The sequence below is a fragment of the Cupressus sempervirens genome, chromosome 1, assembly GCF_028749045.1.
Source record: "Cupressus sempervirens isolate cs-2001-9-10 chromosome 1, ASM2874904v1, whole genome shotgun sequence".
Lineage (NCBI taxonomy): Eukaryota > Viridiplantae > Streptophyta > Pinopsida > Cupressales > Cupressaceae > Cupressus > Cupressus sempervirens.
Genome location: NC_143118.1, coordinates 661,282,949 through 661,291,105, shown reverse-complemented (window position 1 = coordinate 661,291,105; position 8,157 = coordinate 661,282,949). Strand labels below are relative to the sequence as shown.

At 32.7% G+C, this 8,157-nt stretch overlaps 1 pseudogene; it reads left to right on the top strand.

The window, feature by feature from the left end:
* The first annotated feature begins 1,066 nt into the window (after positions 1-1,066).
* Positions 1,067-5,798, top strand: LOC149579624 (disease resistance protein Roq1-like; annotated as a pseudogene).
* Positions 5,799-8,157: the final 2,359 nt, after the last annotated feature.

Here is an 8,157-nt window from a genome sequence, read left to right as displayed (position 1 = left end):
GTAGAAGGATGAGTTATGATTTGTGTTAGTGTTCCTTCCAAGAGTTTTTTGACATCATCTATTGTTGTTGTACTTGATTGCTTTTTAATAACAATACGTGGTCTTTTCATGAGGACTTGGAAGATGTCATTTTGCAGCTGGTTGATTGCAGTTCGCAGATCATCTCAAGTTAATGCAATGCCTTTTATGTGCTGATTGGTAGATTGAGTCAGCTTATAGTTGACATTGCTCATGCGATTTAAATATCCTTATAATGGTCTTCTAGTTTTTTTCACATCAATAACCTTTTGGTGTGTTTTGTTGGAAGATGGTATATTTGGTGAGTTATTATATGGGCTGGTTATGTGGTTATAAATCTACTCATGTTGTATCGATAGTTGGATGTGATTAGAGATTAGTTGTGGTTGCTATTCTGGCTACAAAGATTGTCTTTTGGCAATTGCTTACCATGGGATTTGGTAAGGGAAAGTAGAGTTTAAGTGGGAGGATTTTTAGATATGAGGTTGTAGCATGAGTTGAACTTTAAGTCGGAGATTTTTGGATGTGAAGTCCAATTGTCATGTCTATTGATTTCACATTCTTCTTATTTGTCTCTTCATCTTCTCTTGAAGAACTAATGTATAAATATAAGGGCAAAGCCCTATGTATGTAAGTTATAATGACTAAATAATATATTTGCTCTGCTCTTGGTGTGGACATAGCCACAGTTGTAGTGAACTACGCTATATCTTGTCTTTTGTTCTATTTTGTGTATTCTTAGTTTATATCTTTAATTAACATCAGTGACTCCCTTTCTCCAAAAGATGACTCCCTTTCTCCAAAAGGTTCATTCCAGTAAGGTGCTCTTCTAGTTACATGCAATTCTATATTTTATCAACTCAGATTCCACAATTGAGAGGATTTCACATTTTTTTGGTTGACAACTCACTTTACTAATTCGATCTCTTCTTTATTTAATTCCTTGCTTTCCCTTCTCTTACCCACAACTCTATTTTTGCCCTTGCTCAAAACCCTATCTTTCTACCCTGATTTCGGTGGTCTTCTCTGTTCAATTGAATGTAATACCATGGCATCAACATTTGTTGCCTCTACTCCAATAGAGACAGATCTTGAAAACACTTGTCTAGAAGTGGCGTCATCTTCTTCTTCATCTTCTTCTCCATCATCTTCTGGAAGCTTGTTTCCTTACCGCTCAATGGAATCAAATTCCATGGCATCTACTTCAGCTACAACAGGCTTTATACCAAAGAATCAAGGTATTATGGGCACTTTCCATGAAATCTTGCCATATTCATGTACACCTCCAATGCCCATCCAAAAGCACTATTTTGAAGTTTTTATTAATCACTGTGGACCAGATGTTAAAACAACATTAGCCAGCAGAATCTATGATATTCTTGATAGCATGAGAGTCCCAACTTTTTTGGATTCAGGGGAGTTGGAATATGGCGATTTCTTGCCTACAACTATAGAAGTAGCAATCCACGGTGCCACACTACATATAGCAATTTTCTCAGAGGGGTATGCAAAATTGGTTTGGTGTTTAGAAGAGCTCTCATTGATGCTTAAAAGTGGCATCAAAATTGTTCCCATTTTCTACTATGTAGAGCCTTCTGATATTAGATTTGTAGCTCAGGGGAAAGGAAAGTACGTTGCTACCTTTAACGAGCATGAAGAGAAGTGCAGATATAGGCCAAAAAAGCTCCAAGAATGGAAAAAGGCACTATCACCTCACTATATAGTGGCCAAATCATAAAAAATAATGAGTAAGTACCACACGTTTGGCCTCTCAGTCTTTAAGAAATATGCATTTTGTTTTATGACTATGAAATTGAACTTTGACATAGACATCTGTGTAGATTTTGATTTTTGAATGTTTTTTCCTTATCCAGTGATGAGATGAGGTTGTTTAAGAACATTGTGAATATTGCGCTAAGAGAAATATGCAATGTGCCCTTAATAGTAGCAAAACATCTTGTCTGTCTAAAGGAAAATGTGGAAGACTTCGAAAACACACTCCAGCTTACCCAAAATGATCAGTGTGTACAAATTGTGAGCATTTGGGACATGGGTGGTTCCAGTAAGACCACACTTGCCAAAGAACTATACAGTAGAAGATCCTCCTCTGTGGAGAGGTGTTTTATTTTTGATATTAGAGAAGCTAAAGGTGTAATGCAGAACAAGCAAATTCAGCTCCTCAAAGGTCTTGGTGTGAATGAAGTAGTTGACGATATAGAGCAAGGAAAAGCTATTTTTGCAAGGCATTTGAGATCTTTTAGGGTGCTCATTGTGCTGGATAATGTGGATGATGTAGATCAGTTGGATGCAGTTGTACCTACGAAAGACAATCTTGTAAGGGGTAGTCTTATCATTGTCACAATGCGAGAATAGGATGTTCTCACATCCTAGGGTATAGATATTGTATATAAAATGAAAGCACTAGACCCATTGTATGTGGCACAACTTTTTTGTTCGCATATATTCTTACAGCTGTCTCCCATCTATGGATTTGAGAAGCTTGTTAAAAAGTTCGTAAATGCCCGTCAAGGATTGCCCCTTTCTCTAAAGGTATTTAGAGGACAACTTTATGGGAAGTCCAACAAACAATATTGGGAGTCTTTGTTTCATTTGATCTCAAGAATTTTGCCAAAAAATATCACAAAGAAACTCAAAGTAAGTTATGATGATCTTGATGATGAAGAAAAAGAGGCATTCCTTGATACAACATGTTTCTTTATTGGAAAAGAGAAAAGTTTGGCAATTGAAGTCTGGCATGGATCAGGGTGGAGTGGTTTGTATACTTGGGAAAGTCTTCTAAATAAGTGTTTAGTTGAGATTGATGATAATAATTGCATAAGGATGCATGGCCACTTAAGAGATTTAGGAAGGGAAATTGCAAATCAACATTCAACTTCCAGAATTTGGTTATCCCAACAAATTATTGATTTTAACAAACAAACAAAGATGAGTTTAATATTTTCTTTTAGTTTATTGCATAAAAATGCATGACTACTTAAGAGATTTAGGAAAGGAAGTTTCAAATCAACATTCAACCTCCTGAATTTAGCTATCTGAGCAAATTTATTGATTATAGCATAATAGAGGTGAATTAAATATTTACTTTTAGTTTAGAGCTAACAATGCAAAAGAAACACCTTTTGTTTATTTTATGTGTTAAACAGTTGTTTGAAAGACTAGTGTTGTTTGTCCATTTTGCTATCTAATTGTTTTAACAAAATAATCTATTTACACTTAAAACTATCATTTCTGTTGATAATTTGTAAAGATGTATAAATTATATTAATTTTTGTTGTGTATTCAATGGCCATCATGACTGGTCATTGCTATCTTGATGTGTTAAATGATTAGTCTTTATTTTTGTAAGGAACCTACAGCATTTCCAAAACCCTAGTTATCTTTTTGAGAACTTATTATTGTATCTGCTTGAGTAGCTAATGAATTTATTTTTATTTAAATAAGATTCTGAACATGTTTTTATTTTCAGAAAACAAGTAGCATTCGAGGAATTAAGCTTGCCCCAACTGAAACAAATAGGTGGTTGTCATATGTATGTATATTATGCTCGCTATTTCTCTACATACATACACTAATTCTAATTTTCTGTACATATTTTCTATATTTTAAAGAGTTTCCTGAATTTCATAGTTTTGGCATTCAACACTTGTGTCCATTCGAATATATTATACTATAAGAAAAAAATTGTTAATTAATTAGTGAGTTTGCTAAGAATTGTGGTTGCCGATGGCAGGAAGAGCACGTAAGTGGTGAAAATTTATTTCCCAAGCACTCTTTAGTTGGGCTAAAACTTTTAGTGACTGAAGGAAATTATTTTAATCAAGTAATCGATGAGGTATCAAGAGAGTTGCTCTGGCTTCGCTGGTCTGATTTTCAACAGAGAAATCTTCCAACCCAATTTTCTTTGAAAAATTTAAGAGTTTTACAACTATCTGAATCAGTAATTTGGAATCATATCTTAGAAGAGCTATGGGAGGCTGAGAACGATGTGAGTAGTGTTTAATTTTAGCTGTATTAAATATATATTTCAAGTTCTTTTTATTACAATTAATTGTAGAATGCTGTATGCCCCTCTCATTGGAAATGTGGTGCAGGCTCCCGTGAACTTGAGAGAGTTGGTTATTTCTGATTGCTATGGATTTCGAAGATTCCCAAGCTCCATAAGGTGTCTGAAGGAGTTGAGAAAGATAGTAATTAAAGGGAGCCGGAATTTAAATAGTCTGCCAGAAGAGTTTTGTCGTTTGCAATTATTAGAGCACCTCCAATTATCTAATTGTGCAATTTTATCATCACTACCGAGTAGGTTCGGTGATTTTAGTATCTAGATTTGTCCCGGTGCCACAACTTGGGGATATTACCTTTTTCTTTTAAGAACTTGATTTTCTTGAAATATCTGAGTTTTGAAAGTTGTGGAAAGCTGATGATTGGGTCAGAAGATTTTGAAAACATTACAAAGCTGGAGTATTTGAGACTTTCTGGCTGCAGACAATTAGAAGAGCTGCCTGAAAATATCACAAATCAGGCGTCCTTGACAGAGCTCTATATAGATGGTTTGAACAGGTTGAAGAGGTACCAATTATAATAGATCAACTAAGCAGAATCCGAGATTACCGAACTCTCTTGGAAACTTGCCTGCCTTAACAAATCTTTCAATAGTGGGTTGTCACAAACTGGAATCTTTGCCGACCTCTCTCGGAAAATTGAGCTCCTTGACAAAAATTAAAATTGAGAGGTGCCCAATCAGCCAACTTGATTTTGGAGCACTGTCTTTATATTTTGCATTGACCAACCTGATGCGGCTGACACTATCCGATACAAGAGCGTGCAGGTTATCATTTTCTGAAGACCATTATCCCCGTCTTCAGAGGTTATATCTCTCTGATAATGCTGATTTAAGAGAGATCACAACACTGCCAGTAAACCTTGAATTTATGACTATATGGAGGTGTCCAGGGCTGGAGGAGCTTCCGAGCTTTACACGATTAACTTCTCTCAGAGATTTTAGAGTAGGAGATTGTGATCGAATTGGGAAAATAGAAGGTTTAGGACATTGCACAAGACTGGAAACATTGATTTTATGGACTGATAGTGAGAGGTTAGAGGCGCCGGGCATAGAGAGCTTGGAGAATATGAGGACACTGAAACTGAAAGCAAAGAGGGGATCAGTTATTCAAGGTTGCATTCAAAAGATACAGGTAATAAAATACTAGTTTCTAGGGACAGAAATGATTCAATTTATCTTCATCAGAAATATATGTGCACTGATTGAATGTTAATATTGTGCAGAAATGGGCAGATGAAGTTACAGTGATATGTACGCGAGCGGTCCCTGAGGCGTCCTCAGTTGTGGAGCGCTTCGAACTTGGGTTGTCTGGGAATCTGTCAGTGGATGATTCATTCTCTAACAATTCCTCCAATGATACTTTGGCCGAATCGGAATTGGTGGTGCAGAACCATTCCTCCGCTGGCAGTGCCATTATGCTCTGTTTTCTTCTAGTGGGGGAAATTTGGATGTTTGTTTAAAGAAGCGTGTGGCCGCGGCCTCTTTTGCTGAACTATCTTGGATGTGGGGGATTGGAGAGCGTAGATGGGCAGTGATAGCTGTGTTGCCACACCGTTCCAGGTGGCAGACCACACAGAGGAGTGGAGAGAGGGTTGGCTGTGAGAGGAGCAGAGCAAAGACTAGGGATGGAGGCATTATTGCCACTTTTACAAAGCATTTCTATCCAATTTTCAGGAAAAAGTTTGAACTTATTACGTAAATAAGTGTCACATAGTGTACTTATAGTTATTGTCATAGTAAATTGTATTTAATTATGATATAATACAATTTAATTATTGTATTTAACAATTAATACATTCAAATTCAAATCAATATTATTAAATATTACTCAAAAAAAAATTATTACTATTTTAAGTAAATAAAATAAATGTTAATTTTGTTTTAAAATTATTTATTATTGTTCTCCAATGTTTATAAATTAGTTGACTGAGAAACTTAACTTTTACTTTCTTCTTTTTTTCTCTATTTTAAATTAAAACATTTACTTACTTAAATGATTATATTAACTTTGAAAGAAGTTTGACTTGATATTTAATATTTCTTATTAATATTATTGGTAAAGAAAAATGAACCAAGATTTTTTTAGATGTAAACTACCATGTGATCTATTGTTAGAAGATTAAAATGATTTTGTATTCAATATAAATTAATTTTGTGATCAAATTTCTATTTGTTAAACAAAATAGAGAAATAATATTCTAACAAAATGGAAATATCAGAGTAATTGTTATTTTTGAAAAAATAAATATAAGTCATGAATGGTTGATTTTAACTTTAACAATTGATGAGTGTAATTATGAAATTTGAAATCTCAGTCTTTAATATTTTAACTTAAATCAATTGTATGACTATATATTAATAGTTAGGTTTGTATTGTATTCTTCATTGGATGGATGGATAAACCATAACTTATATCTAATCAATATTTAGTCTATGTTCTATTGCATAGTATATTAATAGTAGTATGGGTCAACCTGGCATCTAAGAATATGGCTTCATGGAAATTTAATTTATGGTGAGGAGTTTTTAGCTTAATATTTTCTTTCTCTATTTTGTTTTCCATTTAAGTCAAACTTTATACATTGAGACATACATAAATGATAGTTTAAGAGTATGTGAAAAAATGATAAATGTTATTGTTGGGAGAATAATATATAGGAGGTTATATAAATTTTTTGACTAACTGTAGTTTATTTTTATTGTATTCAATAATGAACAGAGAGATGGATGGATCAATCTCAACTCTTACATTTCTATTAGGGCCTATTTTTTGTTGGAATAGGAATAGGAAATGTATTCTTATTTGGCACCCCAAATTGGAATGGGGAATATGCAAACATATTTCCCTAAAATGAGCATATGTCCATTCCAAAAAATAGTTGTTATTGGAATGGGCCATTCCTATTCCCAATCTGAATTTTTTTTTAAAAACATTTTTTTTATTATATTTATTTTGAAAAAATGGAACTTCACCTTACTCCTATTTCATTTTTGTACAACCAAACAAGGCAGTAACATATTCCCAATGAAATACCAAGTTAACCAAACAATAATGGGAATGCTCTTTTCCATTCCCACTCCACATTTCCATTCCTATTGTAATTTTTTATTGCTATGCCAACAAACAAATGGGCCCTTAGTTACACTAGTTTAGTTTAGGAATTAGTTAATGGTGTTATAGAGAATGATATTTTAGAAAATATTATTTAAAGGAGGTCAAATTAATTTAATGACTGTCTAGTAAATATTTGAGTAGATTAATTATTATTATTTATTATAATTAATTATTTAAATTATATCTTAATCTTGACTAGATTTGAATCAAAGACCTCCCACTTAAGAGGCTCACACTAGACTCTTGTCTAACTTGATTTTTTTTTAATTGATTTTATTTTGTTTTGTTTTGTACTTTGTATTCGTATAAATGATACTTTAGAAATATTTAAGAATTGTTGTAAAGTTCATTATCTAGTCTTATAAATTAAATTTTTTTATTTAAATATTATTAACAATTAATTGATTGTTTATTTTAATTTTAAAATTTAAAATTTATTTGAAGTGTGATATTTAGTTTTTAAATTGTAATAAGGAGTTCATGTAATAGAAAATAGTTCTTTTAAAAAATGAGATAATTAACATTTAGAAATAGAAACATTGGTTAAAGTTGTTTTGTCTGTAGCAAAAATCTAGCTGACCAAAATGCAATACGGTAAACCATTCAAAATCCCATAACACAATATCAATTCATTTAATCATAAAATTTCTATAATACATAAAATTTTTAAATAAATTATAAAACTTTCGACATTCCAATTATATAAAAATAATTATTTTGATTGGAATAAACTAATTCAACAATAGGACAAAGTGAATGCAATAGTATATGGAAAGTACAAGAAGAGTATGCAGTGATAAATTATTATAATAAATATTTTTATTGAAAAAGGTTAGAGGTGTCCATTTTAACCTACAACCATCATGTCTCAAGCCCAAGAATATAAGATCTAAAATTGTGATATTTTTAGCTTTATTGTTTAGTAGATAGATTGGTGTAGTTG